Genomic DNA, 22,717 nt, shown 5'->3' on the forward strand with positions numbered 1-22,717 from the left:
ACCAATGGCCAGCCATTCTTACAAAATCCATTTTTCAAAAATAAAATAATCCCCTCTAAAACACAAACTTTTGAAAATATATCATTTCCTTCTTTTCTCTCTTGTCCTAACGATTTTTGAATAATCTAGTGGAAACATGGAGATATAGTGGTCAATAGGAGGGTTGACACATCTTCTAAAGAAAGGGAAGAATCATTTGGTTGATGACACCAAAATCAAATACGCATCATTCCTCGGTAACAGAAATCGGCAGAGCACAGCTCGTCTAGAGGAATGGCAAAAATCCAAACAGAAGAACGCATCGATTAATTCTTTTGAAAAATGAATCAAATAGAATTAGGTGCATCATATACTGCATACATGCATACAGATGATAGGTGTACTGGAAGATCACTTATTCTCTGTTTCTCAAAAAAAAAAAAAAAAAAAAAAAAAAAAAAAAAATCATCAATCAATGCGCCCGTATTGAGTTTAATACGGGCGTATCAAGGTGAACGTTGAAGCAACGTTTCGTATTCAATACGACGTATTAAACACAATACGGGCGTATTGACGCTCAATACAGCCGTATTCCATTCAATACGGGCTGTATTGATTGCCACATTTGTACAATAACGGTAAAGCCAATACGGCCGTATTGAATTCAATACGGCCGTACTGGCGAAAACTTCTCTATAAATAAGTCTCCCCTCCTCTCATTTTTGCATATCAATCTTCATTCTCTGCATATTTTGTTTGTGAGTGCACCCTAGACAGCTTCTCAGAAATGGCAGAGTCATCCCGAAAAAGACAGAGAGCCCCAGCTCGACGCGAAATGACGGATCGACACAGGCAACGGCTGGAGCTCATAGAGACATTCAACTTCGAGCCGTCAAGGACGCTCGACTTTGACCTTCTCCGAGCAGTGGGCTTGGAGGATGACGTCAGGGGTTACTTCGGCAGCATAGGATGGGGATTTCTCCTCGATTCCCCTTCTCAGCTGTACTTGACAGCCACGAAGGAGTTCCTGGCCTCCGTCGGTGTTACTGAGTCGACGAATAGTTATGGGGAAGATGTCTGCTCGGTTGACTTCTGGATGAATCAGGGGTACCGCTCCTTGACTTTGGACGAGTTCAATGTCCAGGCAGGATTTTTCAGCCGCACTGATCAGCTGGAATTTCGTGATGCCATATGCGAGTGGCCTGATCAGTGGACTCCGGTTGACATGTGGAGATTGCTCACTGGCCGAGAGGATTACCATTCAGGGGTAAAGGGCTCCCGGCTTCCGACCGCTCTTCGGATCTGCCACAAGATCCTTACCAGTACTATCCATGGCAGGTCCAAGAGCCCCGAGTCGATTACTCGTCCGGACCTGCTGGCATTATATTGCATGGCCACCGGACGGAAGGCCAACCCTGGATATTTCTTCCTCGAGCATGTGAAGAAGCTGGGGGCACGAGAGGGAGGAGAATCTAGACAGGGGTATATCTTGGTCGCCCCACTCCTTTCACAGCTGGCGGAGACATGGGGATGCCCCGATGGCGAAGAGCCAAGGGCGCTGGCGCCAAAGCTGATCGGTGCTACCACTTTGATTAGCATGAGGATCATTACTAGATCAGCTGGAGGGTTTGTACGAGTAGATGGCCCCGATGCCTATGCCGACATCCTCAATGACCTCGACTTTGAAGGCGATGGCAGCCCACAGCCAGAGACCGGCACCTCGCAGTCGGATAGGGCCTACTTTGATGCCCGCTTTGACGCTTTACAGCAAAGCATCGATACTCGATTCGATGCTTTTCAGCATAGCATCGGCACATGGCAGCAGAGTACAGATGCTCGACTAGACACCTTGGTGCAGGGGTTTGACAACCTCTCCGTCTGGATGCATCGTCGCTTCCCGGACCCGCCACAGGACCCGCCGGCAGAGGAGTGAAGACCGGCTTCTGTTTTCTTGCTTTTTCATGCATTAGTTTGGTTGGGCTTAGCCCCATTTCTCAAATTTTCCTTGTACAAAATTCATTTTTAGTAATGAAATTTGCCACTTTTGAATTCAAAATTCTCTAGCAATTTAAATTCTGTACAGTAAAAGCCAAAAACACAAAAGGCAAAATATCAGAAAAAGCCAAATCAGAAGAAAAGGCAAAACACAGAAAAAGCCGAAAATGAAAAAAGGCAAGGATGTAGAAAATCCAGCAAACAGATTGCACAGAATAATTGAGCCTGGAGAGGCTCGCCGAAATAATACTCTCAGAATAACTGAGCCTGGAGAGGCTCGCCGTAATAATACTCCCCAGAGAAATCTCAGCTTCCACTCACGGGCCAAATTCCTCAGTGAAAGCTATCAAAGTGAGATCAGCAAAATTCCTTAACGGAAGCATGATTCAAACAGTATATCTAGTCAAAGGACTTAAAACTTCCTCAGTAGAAGATAGCTCTCCAACTCAAATGAAGAGTGAAGCTAAGCCTGAAGAGGCTTTCTAAATAATACTCTGGGATACAATAAGATCCCCAAATCCCCAATCGCCTACTCAAGAGGCACCCCTACAAAAGGAGAAAAATAAAAAATATATATATCAATTCCCCAAGCGGAATGTGGCATCCAGCCAAGCACCAAACATCAAGATCATTTGCCTAACAAAAGAGGCCAGTCAAGAAATGAATGACAAAATCCCTAGCGGATAAACAGCCTACACAGAGGCTACAAAAATCAGAAAATCCAAAAGAGATACCCGAATAAGGACAACAGGGATACTCCACCAACGTCAAAGGACGTCAGCCAAACATAAGGCATCGCTCAACTCAGAGAGAAAGAGCATCTGTGTCTACACCCCAAGGAGTCAGAAATTCCCCATGGGTACCAACAATGCAATGCAAGTTGGGGCACAGGAACCTGTGAATGACTGCACATCCCCTAGACGGATCCCTGCGTTATCCAGCCCTCAGCGGCACAAAATCAGAAAAAACTGTCGAAGCAGCATAGTGGACTGTGGAGACAAAAATCATCTCAAATCCCTGGAGAGGGTAAACTCGCATTGCCGAAGTGATCAGAAGACACGGACGCAATCCCTGGAGAGGGCAAACTCAGCTGCCGATGTTAAGACGCAGACCCTGGAGAGGGCAAACTCAAACTGCCAAATGTTAAGCGGCAGGGCCTGGAGAGGCAATACTTAATCACCAGTGTGATGTTAACACATTGGTGTCTAGCTTCCGGCTCGGGCGTCGAGTGAGGCTAGGTCTGGAGAGACGGTACTCAACCATCAGCGTCATCAGAGGTGCGTTGGTGTCCAACTTCCGGCTCGGGCGGCGAGTGAGGTTGGGCCTGGAGAGGCAATACTTAATCACCAGTGTAATGTTAACACATTGGTGTCTAGCTTCCGGCTCGGGCGTCGAGTGAGGCTAGGTCTGGAGAGACGGTACTCAACCATCAGCGTCATCAGAGGTGCGTTGGTGTCCAACTTCCGGCTCGGGCGGCGAGTGAGGTTGGGCCTGGAGAGGCAATACTTAATCATCAGTGTGATGTTAACACATTGGTGTCTAGCTTCCGGCTCGGGCGTCGAGTGAGGCTAGGTCTGGAGAGACGGTACTCAATCACCAGCGTCGCCAGAGGCACGTCGGTGTTCAACTTCCAGCTCGGGCGTCGAGTGAAGTTGACCCTGGAGAGGGTAAACTCAGCTACCGAGGATGTCAGAAGCGCCGAGGTATGCACCCACCTGGAGAGGCTACTCAACAATTTTCCACCGGAAGACATTACAAGTCAGAAGGTTGGCACATCACCCGGACAATTGGGTCAACTCCTTTACTTGTCAGCCGGTACACCAAAAGGCCGTCCGACTAAGTAAAGGGGGGGCAGCTGTAGACCCCTAAAATTGTCCGGGTCGGAAATAAAGCTTGAAGACTCTCGAAGACTGAAGGAAGATCAGCCAGAAGGACCCCTGGAAGGCCCTAGGAGGGTTCTCTGTAGGTCTAGAGGTCTTAGAATAGCTCAAAATCAGGAAGTGGAGGGAATGAAGCCCAATACGGCCGTACTGAACTTAATACGGCCGTATTGAAGCTTCAATACGGCCGCAGTGAACTCAATACGGTGTATTGAAGTTTCTGAAAACTTCAATACGGCCGTATTGAAATCAATACGGCCGTATTGAAGCTTCAATACAGCCGCAGTGAACTCAATACGGGCGCATTGAAATTTCTGAATTTCAATACGGCCGTATTGAACTCAATACGGCCGTATTGAAGTTCAAAAATTTCAATACGGCCGTATTGCTTCTGTAGGCCGTATTGCGCCTATTCCCTATAAATATGACGTCAATTGGACGTCATTCCACACTTTTTCACATAGTTTTAACCCTCTCCTTGAGTATTCTGGGGTTTTTGAGCAGTGTTCTGCCCTAGAAATCACTCGGAGAGTTGATCCGACGAAGTTCTTGAGCCCCGAGCCATTTTGCTTGAGGATCGAACCTAGTCGAAGGGAAATCCTCCGGATTTCCATAGTTAAAAGTTTTTTAGGAAGGAGCGAGCGAGCTTATAGAGCGAGGGAACGCCAAAAAGCTTCCCAGTTTTACTCAATATATAAAGCACGCTTCAAGAGGTTTCTTCTTAAATCCTTCCTTTTACTGCTTTCTGTGTGCATATTTAAACTGTCATCATGTAGATAGTTAATTTATAATTGCTTAGAATAAATAGGGGTAATTTAGTAATTTTACGCTGTTATTTTAGAAAATAATCTGTCATAGGGAACCCGAAAGGGGCGTTGTGGGGTGCTAACACCTTCCCCACGCGTAACCGACTCCCTTACCCAACTCTGGTTGTAATGGCCAAAGTTGATTTTTAAAATCAATTGCCTTATCCCTTTTTCCAATGTTTTGAGTAAAACATTGGTGGCGACTCCACGAACCCTCCTTTTGCGAAAACCACTAATCCATGGAGGGTCCCGCTTGGGATTAATATGGATTGGTGAGCCTTTTAATAAAATTGCTCGTTTGACGAGGTCTCAGTTTGAGAATAAGTCATTCTAGCAATCCACATTTTTAAACAAATAGACGAGTCCAACCATCCCTCGCGAATGCCGAAAGCCCGTTTCGGGCCGGTGGCGACATGGTGGTGCCCAAAGTAGACAACCATTGTCTATTTAGGACTTCTCTTACTTTAGTTGTTCTAATAAAGCACCCAACCTTTGACTTATATTGTTTACTAGATACATCTCATGGTGTCTTATTTTCTATTTTTGATCTTAAGGAAAGTTCAAACTTCTTTGAACTTAACTTTACTACTTCCCTTCAAGACCAAATTAGATTCTATGACTTTTCTAAACTCTTTACACCCTCTTCCATGATGTATCTAACATATAATATGATCAAGGGTTGTCTAGGTAGTTTCCTTATCATATTCACTTTGTTTTCTTGTAGAAGCCTAGGTTACTACATAGGGTACTTTAGGAAAGATACCTTAGTATGTAGGAGTACTTCATTAGTTTCTTATAGTTTTAGTACTTTAACATTTTTAGGATTTAGTTTTACACTTAGACTACACTATAGTGAGGATCCTATTCTTATGCTTAGAGAACCCATCCTTCCTAGTCTAAGAACCCTTGTTAGGACTATAGAAGGGATTCCTCATAGGGTGCACTTTGCACATGTATTATATGCATATATCATTACTAATGCTTTGTTTCTTATTTTTGTAGGTGATTCTATCCTTGTGGAAGGACCACGGGATTTGAGGACAAATCCTTTCGAAGGGGGAGGATATGATGGAAATCTAATCCCCAAGGATCCCTTTGTAAGAGGTAAGACCAAGAAGGGTGAAGGTTGATCCAAGGAGGCTCACACTTGAAGACCATTGGGCCTTTAACTAGGTCCATGGTTAGGAGGCTAGAAGAGGCTTCTAGAGAGGAGGTGCTTCTTAGACCTATGCTCAATATGAGTATTGAGTATGATTCCTCTTTTTAGTCTCATAGTCTCTATTGTACATACATTGTATAGTTTGATTTCTTGTACCTTGTATATAGTAGATACTTGTATAGGTGTATTTTTGCCTTTGTATTTGTGAGGCACTTTATTTCCTTTTATTAGCTATTGTATATTGTTTCTAGGGTAGGTTACTTGGACACTTTGACTCCATTTAACCTAATCTAGAAATACACTCTTTTCTTAGTTTTCTAGTAGTAGGATTGGGAGTGGCATTAGCAAGCTAGAGAGTGTAACTAGCAAGCTACAGAGTGTTACTAGCAATTGGGCCTAGAGATGGGCCTAGGCAAAATTTTACATATTAGACTCATTTTACTCCTAATTTTTCATAGATTTGATTTAGCTAGGTTTCATTCACATTGGATGAACCTAACTAAACCAAATCAACATTTTTTCAAAACCAGTTGGAGTAAAATAAAGTCCATGAGCCGCCCACCTTGATTTGTGTTCACATTGCTTGTTCACACTCAAGCTTAGAAGCTTGAAGCACAAGCTTCTCCTTAGCTTTCTTACCAAGCAAGCTAAGTGAGTAGCTTGCTCTCCAAGCCTCTAGACCATGGATGGTTAGCTAGACCTTACCATGGTTCCTAGTGAACCATGGTTAAGGCTAGCTTGCTCTCCAAGCTTCCTACTCCTATATTTTTGTTTTTCCTTCATTGTAAAACACTTTTGGATGATATTTTTGAGTGAGATCTGAATTTGCACGAAAATTCTCTCTTCCAAAAGTCTTTAACCTCTTTGATATTCATCCAATTCTCTTATCCCTTCCATAGAAGAGTGTGGTGAGAATTAAAGAGACTTATCTCTTCACCAAGGAGTGGCGTCTCTAGAGAGAGTTCCCCACCAAACCATGGTGATTCTAAGGTCTCCTCCTCCATTGGAGACCTTATCAAAGATTAGGAAGAATCAAGGAGCCCAAGATCTAGGGAGGAACTTGAAGAGGATTCACATCAATATGGATTCTCCAACAAGTTTTCCATCATTGCACCAAGGTTCGAATTCGACCTTGGCTAAGTTATGGACTAAACATTGTGGAGTTAAGAATGTATGAAGTAAAAGAGTCGTTCTTATTGACTCGAAGGGTGTGCCTCTTTAAAAACCCCCCATCCAAAACCCAATTTTGTTTGGGAAAAAAGACTGAGGAGGGAAAAAAATACAACACCGTATTTTATAATTTAAATAAATTAGAACTTAAGGTTGTCGCCACCCGCCGAAACGGACATTGGCATTCGCGACGATGGTCGGACTCTTTTTAAGTTTTGAAAGATGATGGATTGTTAGAACGACTTATTCTCAAACTGAGACCTCATCGAACTAACAATTTTATTAAATGATTCACCAATCCATGTTAATCCCAAGCGGGACCCTCCATGGATTAGTGGTTTTCGCAAAAAGAAGGGGTTCTTGGAGTCGCCACCAATGTTTTACTCAAAACATTGGAAAAAGATATAAGGCAATTGATTTTTACAAATCAACTTTGGCCATTACAACCAGAGTCGGGTAAGGGAGTCAGTTACGTGCGAGGAAGGTGTTAGCACCCCACAACTCCCCTTTCGGGTTCCCTATGACGGATTATTTCATAGATAATAGTGTAAAGTTACTAAATTACCCCTATTTATTAGAACGATTATAAGTAAACTATCTACATGTTGAAAGCGTGCAATGCAACAATCAAAAAGCGATAAATGAAAGCGGTAAAAGAAAGGACTTGGAAAGAAACCTTTGAAGCGTGCTTTTATATATTCAAAAATGTTGAAGATTGAAGAATCTACATCTGGAAGATGTTCCCTAGAAGTTTTAGTTTTGATGTTTTGCTCATGTTGCTTTTTATTTTAAGCCTATGTCAAAAGGATAATGTATTGTTTGTTTAAAAGATTAGGCTTGTATGTGTTTGTTTGTTATGTGTTAAAAATTAGTAATTAACATGAAGGTGAAAATATCATAATACTCATTTTTCTTATTTCATTCATTGTTGAGAACATGAAGTATTAATTTACTGAGTGTTTGAGACTTTAAATGAAAACTTGAAAACATCAGAAATTTTCTGAGTTAAGGAATAGATTACCTGAACTGGTAATAGATTACCTGACTCATGTTGAAAAACTGATTGATACTGGAATAATCGATTACCATGTGTGGTAATAGATTACCAAACTGATTCTGATGATTTCAAGAGGAAAAAGGATCGTGTTAATCGATTACCTCTTTAAAGTAATCGATTACCTCTGTTCCAAATGTGAGTTTTGTGTTATTTTGGCATCGTGTTAATCGATTACCATGTTAGGTAATAGATTAAAACAGGAGCTGAAACAATTAGTTCAGTTACTCTAACTCGTGGTAATAGATTACCATCACGGGTAATAGATTATCTCTGTTATGAATATAACTGAAACAACTGTTTCCTTGCACATAAAAATTATCTTTAAATAAGATTAAAACTGAAGTTTTTTTTCCAAGAAAAGAAGAGAAAAAAAAGAATTTTCACACACGGAAAGAAGAGAAATACTTACACGAACAAGAGAGACTTTTTTTTGAATACACATTACTGCAAAAGAGAAAAAGATTTTCTGAAAAAGAAAGAAAGAACATATCTGCTGAAAATCAACTTTTGGAAAAAGAAGTGTGCAAGATCAATTCAAGAAGATGAAGTTCATATAGAAAATTCATTCTAAACTGGTTTACATTGTTGAAGATCATATCTACACGAACAGGTGTACTCGTTTCTGATCTTTTGTTATTGTTTGAATGGTTTTAACTCTTGAGATTAGAGAATCTCTGGAAGAGTTGTGTAAAGAGAAATCTTGAGATAGGTTTTTCTCAAGTAGGATATTGTGGGATCAATATTCTTGGGTTATATGTTTCTTGTGGAGTCAAGAAATGGTTTGTTAATCTTGTAGGTGTCAAGATTTGCTTGTTAAATTCATTGATTGGATATTGCTTGTGCAGGGTGCATGTAAAGAATATCAATAGTGGATTTGACTGGATTTAGAGGTGTATCTAAATCTGAAACTGGATGTAGGCCTTTGGATGGCTGAACCAGTATATATCTTGGTGCATGATTTTCTTAACTCTTACACTCTTTACATTCTGTATAAGTTTCATGATTAATGTTGTATGAAGAAAAACATTATCTGCAGAAACTGAACTTTAAAGATTCTTGGTAATTGATAAATTCAATCTTTACATATCTTGTTATTCAAATCTTGTTGGATAAGCTGTGCATTTATAATTCTGAATTACCTTTTTTGTTTAAAGGTTTGTTTTAAATCAAGATTTGTTTGGTAAAGATTTAGAAAGCAAAGAAGAAAAGGAAAAATAACATAGAATCTATTCAACCCCCCCTTCTAGATTCTAACCGTAGGGACCAACAATTGGTACCAGAGCTGTATCTTGTAAAACATTCAAGACTAGATCTTTAGAAAGGTTAGATGGCTGGTAATCAATTACCGTTTGCTGAAGGTGCTTCTATAAACAGACCCCCATTGTTTTGTGGAGATAACTATCCCTTTTGGAAAGTTAGAATGAAAATTTTCATGGAATCTGTTCATAGAAATATTTGGCAGGCTGTAATCACAGATTACAAAATACCCACTAAGATAGAGGGAGGAAAAGAAATTGAGAAACCATATGATAGCTGGGATCAAAGTGAAATTAGAAGAGCAGAGAATGATGCAAAAGCTTTAAATATCATACATTCTGCACTAAATTCTGATGAATTTTTTAGAATTTCAGCTTGTTCTACAGCAAAGGAAGCTTGGGATTTAATCCAAGTAACACATGAAGGAACTCCAGAAGTGAGAAGAGCTAGAAAGAACACACTCATTCAGGAATATGAAACCTTCAGAATGAATCAAGGTGAAACTGTCATGGATATGCAAAAGAGGTTCATTCACATAATAAATCACCTAAAAGGATTAGGGAAAGACTTCGTGGAAGAAGAAGTAAATGTCAAAATCCTGAAGTCACTAAACAGAAGATGGCAACCAACTGTCACAGCAATTACAGAGTCAAAGAACTTAGCTCAGATGACAAGTGCTGAGTTATTTGGAAAGCTAAGAGAATATGAGATGGATCTGTCAAGGATTGCTGATGAAGAACAAAAAGATAAAAAGGCAAAAGGTCTGGCCTTAAAGGTAAAAGAATCCTCAAGTGATGAAGAGGATAGCAGCAATGAAAGTTCTGAACAAGAAGAATTAAATCTAATGGTGAAGAATTTCAGAAAATTCATGAGAAGGAAGAACAACAATAAGAGATTCTCCAGTCAGAAGAAATCCTTCAAGAAGAATGAAAACTCATCTCCAAAGTTCAAATGTTTTGAATGTGGAAAAGCTGGACACATGAGAGCTGACTGTCCAAGCCTGAAAAAGAATGAGGAGACGAAACAAAAGTTCAGATCAAAGAAAAAGAAAGCATACATAGCATGGGAAGATAATGCCTCAACAACTTCAAGTAATAGTGATGAGGATCAGGAAGCAAATCTCTGTCTCATGACCAAACATAATTCAGATTATGAGGTATATGATTCTGACTCATCTATCGACTCGTATGATGAATTGCAAAATGCATTTGCTGAACTGTATGCTGAAGCAAAGAAATTAGAAAAATCAAATAATGTTTACAAAAAGAAAATGACACACATGAGAGATAAAATTTCTGATTTAGAGAATGATAACAGGAAACTACTTTCAGATATCTCTAAACTAAAGTCACCATGTGAGAACTGTGAAACATTGTATGCTGCATTAAAAGCAAAGGATAAAGAAAAACAGAATGTTAATGTTATGAAATCCATTAATTCCCACTCATGTAACTATTGTATGAAATCTGGTCATAACTACTACAGATGCATGATAAGGAAATTTGGCATTCCTAGTGGAAAATATAAATGGATTAAGAAATTAGATTATGTACTCACTGATTCTCCAGGACCCAAGATCCATTGGGTACCAAAATCAAATTGAATAACTTGTGCTGCAGGTGTGCTTGAGAGCAAAGCAATCAATGTGGTACTTAGACAGCGGCTGCTCAAGACACATGACAGGAGATAAAAGCAAATTTATCTCATTACAGGAAAAAGAAGGAGGATCTGTAACATATGGAGATAACAACAAAGGCAGAATACTAGGCTCAGGCAGTGTTGGTAACAATTCCAATACTCTCATTGAAAATGTCCTGTATGTAGAAGGTCTCAAATATAACCTGCTTAGTATTAGCCAGCTTTGTGACAAAAATTACAATATCTCTTTTAATAATCAATGCTGTATGGTTTGTGATAAGGAATCAAATGAAGTCCTGCTTATAGGAAAAAGAGTCAATAACATATACATCTTAGACTTAGAGCATTCATCATCCAATTCTTGTCTCACATCACATGATAATGTAACATGGTTATGGCATAGACGCATTGCACATATAAATGCAGATCAGTTAAATAGACTTGCATCTAAAGATCTTGTTAGTGGTCTTCCAAAGATCAAGTTCTCTAAACAAGGACTTTGTGATGCATGTCAAAAGGGAAAGCAGACTAGAGCTTCTTTTAAATCAAAGAAAGTTATGTCAACCTCTAGACCGCTGGAACTTTTGCACATGGATCTCTTTGGACCATCAAGAACCAAAAGTCTAGGTGGAAACACTTATGCTTTAGTTCTCATTGATGACTACTCCAGATTCACATGGGTTGCATTTATATCCCATAAAGACAATGCTTTTAAAGCCTTTAGAATCATTTCAAAAAGAATTCAGAATGAAAAGGACTTGAAAATTAAATCTTTGCGAAGTGATCATGGTGGTGAATTTCAAAATGAATCTTTTCAAACTTTTTGTGAAGAAAATGGTATTAATCACAATTTTTCTGTCCCTAGAACTCCTCAACAAAATGGAGTTGTAGAGAGGAAAAATAGATCTCTAATAGAGCTAGCAAGAGCCATGTTAAATGAAAATGGTTTACCAAAATACTTTTGGGCTGATGCAGTAAACACTGCATGCTATGTTCTAAATAGAATCTTGATTAGACCTATTTTAAAGAAAACACCATATGAGCTTTACAAAGGAAGAAAGCCTGACATTTCACATTTTAAAGTGTTTGGCTGTAAGTGTTTTGTTCTGAATAATGGAAAAGACACTCTTGGAAAATTTGATGCTAAGGCTGATGAAGGAGTTTTTATTGGATATTCTGCAATTAGCAAAGCATATAGAGTCTTTAACAAAAGTACCTTATCTGTTGAAGAATCTATACATGTTACCTTTGATGAAACTAACATCCTTGAAAAAGGAAAATCTCTTAATGATGAAGATGAGATAGGTGACAGTATTACACAAGAAGAAGAAAAACTGGAACTACAGCAGAAAACACCATCTGAAGACACATCACTACCCAAAGAATGGAGGAAACCCAAAGATCTATCTCTGGATAACATTCTTGGAGATATAAATAAGGGAGTTTCTACTAGACACTCTTTTAATCTTCTAAGTGATGATATGGCATTTGTTTCTCAAATTGAACCATTATGTGTGGAACATGCATTAAAAGATGAATTCTGGATAATGGCCATGCATGATGAACTGAATCAATTCAAAAGAAATGATGTTTGGATTTTAGTTCCTTTCAATAAGAATATGAATGTCATTGGTACAAAATGGGTTTTCAGAAACAAACTAAATGAAGAAGGTGTTATAGTTAAAAATAAAGCTAGATTAGTAGCCAAAGGATACAATCAACAGGAAGGTATAGACTTTGGTGAAACATATGCTCCAGTTGCTAGATTAGAAGCTGTTAGGCTTTTACTTGCATTTGCTTGTGTGTTTGATTTCAAACTATATCAAATGGATGTGAAAAGTGCATTTTTAAATGGTCTAATTGATGAAGAAGTTTATGTAGCTCAACCACCTGGTTTTGTTGACTGCAAATTACCTAAGCATGTTTACAAGCTCAAGAAAGCTTTGTATGGACTGAAACAAACTCCAAGGAAATGGTATGAAAGGCTAAGTAAGTTTCTACTAACTCATGACTTTCAAAGAGGTAATGTTGATAAAACTCTTTTCATAAAGAGAAAATCAAAAGATATTCTGCTGATTCAGATTTATGTTGATGATATAATATTTGGATCAACTAACCAATCTCTTTGTGGAGAATTTGTTTCCAATATGCAGAAGGAGTTTGATATGTCTATGATGGGAGAATTAAGCTTCTTCCTAGGACTACAAGTCAAACAAATGGAAAATGGAATTTTTCTACATCAAACTAAATATAGCAAAGAACTGTTAAAGAAATTTGATATGGAGAATTGTAAGATATCAAATACTCCTATGTCTACTAATTGTTATCTAGATAGTGATATTGCAGGAAAAGATGTTGAAGAATCAATGTATAGAGGGATCATTGGATCTCTTCTGTATCTAACAGCTAGCAGACCTGACATCATGTACAGTGTATGTGTATGTGCTAGATTCCAATCAAAACCAAAGGAATCACATCTGAAGGCTGTAAAGAAAATACTGAAGTATTTGAAAGGCACAATCAATGTTGGATTGTGGTATCCTAAAGGTACTTCTCCATCTTTAACTGGTTACTCTGACTCCGATTTTGCTGGTTGTAAATTGGATAGGAAAAGTACAAGTGGAACGTGCCACACGTTTGGAGAATGTCTCATATCGTGGCAGAGCAAGAAACAAGCTTGTGTAGCACTCTCAACTGCTGAAGCTGAGTATATAGCTGCTGGAAGCTGCTGTGCTCAGTCAATTTGGTTTAAACATCAACTTCAAGACTTTGGTTTGAAGATTGATCACATACCACTGAAGTGTGACAACACAAGTGCAATTAACATTTCAAGGAATCCTATTCTACACTCAAGAACTAAGCACATTGAAGTTAGACATCACTTTATCAGAGATCATGTAGAGAAAGGAGACTGTGACATCAAATTCATAATGTCAGAAGATCAACTTGTTGACATCTTTACAAAGCCTCTACCAAAGGAAAGATTTTTCAAGCTAAGAACCAATCTTGGTATCATTAGTGAGTCCAATCTATCCTAAATCTCATAATTAAAGTATGATTGTGTGAATATGCATGAAATTGCTAAGCACTTATAGGTTTAAACTTGATGTATGTGCACTCATAATAGGAAATCACACAAAACACAGTATGCCCTGTATCTGCACACATTTCACTGTGATAATCGATTACCTATCGGGTTAATCGATTACCACTCACTCACTTGCATAATTACCCTGTTTCAGTTGCGAGATAATCGATTACCAACTGGGTTAATCGATTACCTGACGCGAACCCCTGTTTTTTTTTTTTTGTACTCAAAAACCCTCTTTAAATCTGTTTCGAATTCAAATTAATTCAAAACTCTCTCCATTTTTACTTCAAACTAAAACGAACGAAACCCCTGGTTCCCTTTTCTATCTCAAAATCTATTTCAAAACCTAACCCTAAGCCCCATTCATGGAAAGTCTTGGCAAAGGAAAGCGTGTAAAGCACATAGCTGTAGACCCCTAAAATTGTCCGGGTCGGAAATAAAGCTTGAAGACTCTCGAAGACTGAAGGATAATCAGCCAGAAGGACTCCTCGAAGGCCCTAGGAGGGTTCTCTGTAGGTCCAGAGGTCTTAGAATAGCTCAAAATAAAGAAGTGGAGGGAAAAAGCCCAATACGGCCGTACTGAACTCAATACGGCCGTATTGAAGCTTCAATACGGCCATACTGAAGTCAGTACGACCGTATTGACACTTCAATACGACCGCGGCGAACTCAATACGGGCGTATTGAAATTTCTGAACTTCAATACGACCGTATTGAACTTCAATACGACCGTATTGAAGTTCAAAAATTTCAATACGGCCGTATTGCCCCTGTAGGCCGTATTGCGCCTATTCCCTATAAATATGACGTCAATTGGACGTCATTCCACACTTTTTCACTGAGTTTTGACTCCCTCCTTGAGTATTCTGGGGTTTTTGAGCAGTGTTCTGCCCTAGAAATCTCTCTGGGAGTCGATCCGACGAAGTTCTGGAATTCCGAGCACTTAGCTTGGAGATTCGAACCTAGTCGAAGGGAAATCCTCCGGATTTCCATAGTCAAAAGTTTTTAGGAAGGAGCGAGCGAGCTTGTAGAGCGAGGGAACGCCAAAAAGCTTCCCAGTTTTACTCAATATATAAAAGCACGCTTCAAGAGGTTTCTTCTTAAATCCTTCCTTTTACTGCTTTCTGTGTGCATATTTAAACTGTCATCATGTAGATAGTCAATTTATAATTGCTTATAATAAATAGGGGTAATTTAGTAATTTTACTGTTATTTTAGAAATAATCTGTCATAGGGAACCCGAAAGGGGCGCTGTGGGGTGCTAACACCTTCCCCACGCGTAACCGACTCCCTTACCCAACTCTGGTTGTAATGGCCAAAGTTGATTTATAAAATCAATTGCCTTATCCCTTTTTCCAATGTTTTGAGTAAAACATTGGTGGCGACTCCACGAACCCTCCTTTTGCGAAAACCACTAATCCATGGAGGGTCCCGCTTGGGATTAATATGGATTGGTGAATCATTTAATAAAATTGCTCGTTTGACAAGGTCTCAGTTTGAGAATACGTCATTCTAGCAATCCACATTTTTTAAACAAATAAACGAGTCCAACCATCCTTCGCGAATGCCGAAAGCCCGTTTCGGGCCGGTGGCGACAGATGGCGACTCCACTGGGGAAGCCTCGAGAGTCAGTCCCATTTAGTGACAGATTATTTTTAACAAATAATAGTTAAAAATTACTTTATTACCCTTTGCTTGTATGATAACATGATTTATTATATGGCTTTAAATAACTGTTGTATGTTTAAAATTTCGCAATTGTTTGAAATACAAACTGTACACAAACCTTTGCACACAACAGTTCCCTCTATACCCGGGGGCATGAGTGATTAACCATAGGGAGTGGATGTTAGTACGGCCGGTTGTCGAATGGGTCTATAGGTGCCCGTAGACCGTTGTCGGAAAACATCACTCAAGGTGATAACCATGAACTTGAGTCCGACGGTGCGTTGGAACTTTCCATCGACCTACGACGAGAGGAATTGGGTCCCTATAATGGGGGCACCTTGGGGGCCTTTGACCAAGTGAGAACAGTTAGATCCTCCTTGAATATGCACTTTTCTGCAGGAGACCCCTACCTCGTGATTCGCTCGTGACTGTTCGTGGATGAGTGAATTGTTTGTGCATTTTTATGTGACATTGTATGAGCATACATTTGCACCTTTTAAACATACAACATTCTTTTTTAAATAAAAAGAATAAATAGAAATAAAGATCTTCTAGTACATGGTGTTAACATCTACCTTCATTGCATTCATATAGGTAGTTTCCCTTTTCACCCAAAAAAATACAAAAAAAAGATATACAAAATATTCAAAAGAAAAATATGTATTTACCCAAACCAAGCAATATCATGCATCATCTTAGGAAAATCCTAAAAACATGATAATGCTTAGTTCAATAAACACAATGCATGCATATTCAACATCATCATCTCATGCATATAGATCATGGAGGGATCTAGGAATCATTCATTTCATACATCCCTCCTAGTAATTCAGTAATAAACATAAATAAAAAGAAAGGATTAAATCGATGCGTATGTTCAAAAATGGATCGCACGCCGTTCGTCATCAAGTGTAAGCCAACAACCGCGCCAAGCAAGCGCACATCAACTCCGTTGTTGGTAATCAAGACGAATAAAGGGGAAGGTTCGACACCATTAAGGATCACCGCTCCAAGACCTTTCCCCTACGAATCAAATAAGGCTGTGCCGTGGATATACGACATCCACTCTTCTGCCGACAGCGATATCTCCAACATCGCTGGACTTGGGGGCATGACTAGGAGTGGCAGGATCTACACTCCCGAAGATCTTCATGATAAAGCCCCCAAGAATAAAGAAAAAGAAGAAAAGAAAACCGAGGAAAAAGAATCCGAGGAGGAGACTGACAAGCTGTTAAAATTTATCCGACAGAGCGAGTACTCCATCGTGGATCAACTTCATAGGACGCCAGCAAAGATTACGCTGTTGTCGTTGATCCTAAGTTCCGAACCGCATCGGCAAGCTCTGTCGAAAGTCTTGAACGAGGCATACGTGTCGCACACTATCTCCCAAGACGAGTTTGAGAGGATTGTTAGTCACATCAAGGCTAATGATCACCTCACCTTCATCGATGAAGAAATCCCCGCCGAGGGATCAAACCACAACAAGCCCTTGCACATCTCTATAAAGTGCAAGGAGTATCACATCGCTAAAGTCTTGGTAGATAATGGATCTTCCTTGAACGTAATGCCAAAAAGAGCGCTCGAGCAAGTGGCAATCAAGGGAATCCAAATGTGCCCGAGCAACATGATCGTTCGAGCCTTCGATGGATCTAAAAGAGAAGTGGTGGGAGAGATCAATCTTCCAATCCAAATTGGACCCACTATCTTCAACGTCGAATTTCAAGTGATGGATATCACTCCCGCATACAGCTGTCTCCTCGGCCGACCTTGGATTCATGATGCGAAAGCTATTCCTTCTACGCTCCACCAGAAAGTCAAGTTCATAGTGGGTGACAAACTAGTGACCGTACAAGCTAAAGATGACATACTCATCAGCAAGCCATCCAACATACTTTATGTGGATGCAGCAGAGGAAGCTTTAGAAACCGCCTTCCAAGCATTGGAGATCGCCAATGTTGAAGCATTTCCCCGAGAAATGAAGAAGGTAGCTCATACGCTCACAAAGAACGGATACTTGCCAAGACAAGAATTAGGCAAGGACTCCCAAGGAATCCCGGAGCTACCCATTATCAAAGACAATCCGGGGAAACAAGGGTTAAGATACAACCCTAACAAAGATCAAAGGACGAAGAGGAACCAAGATCCTTCTCGACGTTCTTTAAGCCAGATCTTTAGGAAGGCCGGTTCACAAGCGTCAAGGCCGGTCGTCGTCGTCAAAATGTTTTTTTTTCCTTCCGATAGGGATGTATAGACTCAGTGACTATTAGAGATCACTCCTCGGGGACAGCCCGACCCCCGAGCCTCGATAGGGCACATGTTTCCATTATGATTATAATAAAATCATTCTTCATTAATTCTTTATTGCTTCTTTTCTCGCTTGCAATAAAATTCTAGACCACATTATTTTAACCCTGTTTGAATAAACATGAATGAGGTTAAAATCATCTTAATAAAAATAAACCCACATCATTTTTATGTGGAAGTATGTGTGTCAACTTGGAGCACCTTTTCTTGGCCTCAATAAGTGCCATCATGGATAAAAGAAATCCTAAAGATAATAAGCTCGTCAGGAAACCCAAAAAGGGGACTGCGCAAAAATAAGAGCAAAAGACCCGCTAGGAATCCCACAAAAGGGTGACCTAGGCAAAAGTTAGGGTTACAAAATAATGAACAAAAACAAAAGCCCGCTAAGACATCACAAAAGGGTGTTTTAGGCAAAAGTTAGGGCCGTCAAAAAAGAAAAACAAAATAAATCCATGATGGTACCATCAATTGAATTCAACAAAGAGCTCAAGAAAAGCTATCCAAGTTGTCAAAGCACAATCATTAATAACAAAGATGTGCTTAACTTCATAAGTGTTTAATCGAACAAGCCTAAACACTTAAGCCTACCAATGGCCCGCCATTCTTACAAAAACCATTTTTCAAAAATAAAATAATCCCCTCTAAAACACAAACCTTTGAAAAATATACCCTTTCCTTCTTTTCTCTCTTGTCCCAACGATTTTTGAATAATCTAGTGGAAACATGGAGATATAGTGGTCAATAGGAGGGTTGACACATCTTCTAAAGAAAGGGAAGAATCATTTGGTTGATGACACCAAAATCAAATATGCATCATTCCTCGGTAACAGAAATCGGCAGAGCACAGTCCGTCTGGAGGAATGGCAAAATCCAAACACAAAAACGCATCGGTTAATTCTTTTGAAAAAAGAATCAAATAGAATTAGGTGCATCATACTGCATACATGCATACAGATGATAGGTGTGCTGGAAGATCACTTATTCTCTGTTTATTGAAAAAACAAAAAAAATAATAAAATATATAAACTTCAAAAAAAAAAAAAAAAAAAAAAAAAAAAAAAATGCGCCCGTACCATGTTCAGTACACCCGTACTAAAATCAGGGTTATGAACAAAATTTTCAACTCAACACGGGTGTACTGAAATGGATGCGGCCGTATTGGCCATAAAGAAATTTTCAAAGACCTCGTCATGAGGCAATTGCATAAAAATAGAAAAAATAGAAAAATCGCTTGTGTATGACAGCAGCAAACAAAATGCAAAGATTCAAAAAATCAACAGCGTCATACAGAATAACTGAGCCTGGAGAGGCTTGCCGAAAAAATACTCTCAGAATAACTGAGCCTGGAGAGGCTTACCAAAAGAATACTCTCAGAATAACTGAGCCTGGAGAGGCTTGCCGAAACAATACTCCCACAGAATAACTGAGCCTGGAGAGGCTCGCCGAAATAATACTCTTTCAAAATAATTGAGCCTGGAGAGGCTCGCCGAAATAATACTCTTTCAAAATAATTGAGCCTGGAGAGGCTCGCCGAAATAATACTCTCTCATAATAACTGAGATATTTCTGTACAGCAAAAGCCAAAAACATAAAAAAGGCAAAAATACAGAAAAAGCCAAAAAATGACAAAAAGGCAAAATACAGAAAAAGCCGAAAATGAAAAAGGCAAGGATATAGAAAATCCAACAAACAGATTGCACAGAATAATTGAGCCTGGAGAGGCTCGCCGAAATAATACTCTCTCAAAATAACTAAGCCTGGAGAGGCTTACCAAAATAATACTCCACATCCTCCACAGTATGCAGAATAACTGAGCCTGGAGAGGCTCGCAGAAATAATACTCCCCAAAGGGAACCTCAGCTCATGAAGCCAATATCCAACAAGAGCTTTCAAAGCAAGATCGTCAAAATCTCCCAAAGGAAGTACGATCATCCAAGTAATATATCCAAGTCAAAGGACCTCAGACTTCCTCAGTGGAAAATAGCTCTCCGACTCAGGCATTGAGTGAGGCTAAGCCTGTAGAGGCTTCCTAAATAATACTCTCCCGATCAGACAGAATAATTGAGCCTGGAGAGGCTCGCAGAAATAATACTCCTTCAGAATAATTGAGCCTGGAGAGGCTCGCAGAAATAATACTCCTTCAGAATAATTGAGCCTGGAGAGGCTCGCAGAAAGAATACTCCCTCAGAATAATTGAGCCTGGAGAGGCTCGCAGAAACAATACTCTTCCTTCAGAATAGTTGAGCCTAGAAAGGCTCGATTCCCCAGAGAAACCTCAACTCACGCTCTTGGACTCAAAATCCCCAGCGAGAGCTATCAAAGCAAAATCGACGCAATCCCCAATGGAAGTGCGATCATCCAAACAGTATATACAAGTCAAAGGACTTAACACTTCCTCAGTGGAAGATAGCTCTCCGACTCAAAGCGCTGAGTGAGGCTAAGCCTGCAGAGGCTTCCTAAATAATACTCTGGGATACATAAGATCCCTCATTCCCCAATCGCCTACTCAGAGGCATCCCTGCAAAAAGAGAAAAATCAAAAATATCAATAAGTATTCCCCAAGCGGAATTTGACACTTAGCCAAACACTGAACTTCAAATCCTCAGTCGCCTACTCAAGAGGCACCCCTTTAAAAAGAGAAAAAATCAAAAAGATCAATAACCATTCCCCAAGAGGAATTCGGCATTCAGCCAATCATCAAACATCAAGATAATTCGCCTATTCAGAGGCACTCCTTCAAAAGGAAAAATAATCATTCCCCAAGTGGAATCCGGCTCTCAGCCTATCATTGAACATCAAGATGATCTGCCTAACAGAAGAGGCCAATCACAACCAATGACAAAATCCCCTGGCGGATAACAGCCTACACAGAGGCAACAAAATCCAAAAATTAAAAAGAGTTACCCGAATAAAGATAACCGGGATACTCCACCTACGTCAAAAGGACGTCAGCCAAACATAAGGCATTGCTCAACTCAGAGAGAAAGAGCATCTGTGTCTATACCCCAAGGAGTCAGAAATTCCCCAAGGGTACCAACAATGCAATGCAAGTTGGGGCACAGGAACCTGTGAATGACTGCACATCCCCTAGACGGATCCCTGCGTTATCCAGCCCTCAGTGGCACAAAAATCAAAAACAATCGTCGAAGCAGCATCGTGGACTGTGGAGACAAAATCAACATCCAGAATCCCCAGCGGATAACAGCCTACACAGAGGCAGCAAAAAATCAGAAAATCAAAAAGAGTTACCCGAACAAGGATAACCGGGATACTCCACCAACGTCAAAAGGACGTCAGCCAAACATAAGGCATTGCTCAACTCAGAGAGAAAGAGCATCTGTGTCTATACCCCAAGGAGTCAGAAATTCCCCAAGGGTACCAACAATGCAATGCAAGTTGGGGCACAGGAACCTGTGAATGACTGCACATCCCCTAGACGGATCCCTGCGTTATCCAGCCCTCAGTGGCACAAAAATCGAAAAACAACCGTCGAAGCAGCATCGTGGACTGCGGAGACAAAATCATCACAAATCCCTGGAAAGGAGATATTCGCGCTACCCCGTCGTCACAAACACGGAGGTATGCAGCTTCCGGCTCGGGCAATGAGCGAAGCTATCTCTGGAAAAGGGGTACTCACCGCTTACCGTTGTCACAAGGGTACTTAACTTCCGGCTCGAACAAAGAGTGAAGTTAAGCCTGGAGAGACGGTACTTACAGCTTCCAGCTTGGGCAACAAGCAAAGCAAGGCCTGGAGAGGCAAAACTCACACTGCTTACCGTTGTCACAAGGGTACTTAGCTTCCGGCTCGAACAAAGAGTGAAGTTAAGCCTGGAGAGACGGTACTTACAGCTTCCAGCTTGGGCAACAAGCAAAGCAAGGCCTGGAGAGGCAAAACTCACACTGCTTACCGTTGTCACAAGGGTACTTAGCTTCCGGCTCGAACAAAGAGTGAAGTTAAGCCTGGAGAGACGGTACTTACAGCTTCCAGCTTGGGCAACAAGCAAAGCAAGGCCTGGAGAGGCAAAACTCACACTGCTTACCGTTGTCACAAGGGTACTTAGCTTCCGGCTCGAACAAAGAGTGAAGCTAAGCCTGGAGAGACGGTACTTACAGCTTCCAGCTTGGGCAACAAGCAAAGCAAGGCCTGGAGAGGCAAAACTCACACTGCTCACCGTCGTCACAAAGGTGCTTGGTTTCCGGCTCGAACAAAGAGCGAGACTAAGCCTGGAGAGGCGAAACTCACACTACCACCGTCGTCACAAGGATACTTAGCTTCCGGCTCGAACAAAGAGTGAAGCTAAGCCTGGAGAGACGGTACTCAACCATCAGCGTCATCAGAGGCGCATTGATGTCCGACTTCCGGCTCGAGCGTCGAGTGAAGTTGACCTTGGAGAAGGTAAACTCAGCTACCGAGGATGTCAGAAGCGCCGAAGTATGCACCCACCTGGAGAGGCTACTCAACATTTTCCCACCGGAAGACGCTACAAGTCAGAAGGTCGGCACAATACCCGGACAATTGGGTCAACTCCTTTACTTGTCAGCCGGTATACCAAAAGGCCGTCCGACTAAGTAAAGGGGGGGCAGCTGTAGACCCCTAAAATTGTCCGGGTCGGAAATAAAGCTTGAAGACTCTCGAAGACTGAAGGATAATCAGCCAGAAGGACTCCTCGAAGGCCCTAGGAGGGTTCTCTGTAGGTCCAGAGGTCTTAGAAT

The sequence above is a fragment of the Cajanus cajan genome, chromosome 10 (assembly GCF_000230855.2).
Source record: "Cajanus cajan strain Asha chromosome 10, NIPB_CcT2T_4, whole genome shotgun sequence".
NCBI classification, from domain to species: Eukaryota; Viridiplantae; Streptophyta; class Magnoliopsida; order Fabales; family Fabaceae; genus Cajanus; species Cajanus cajan.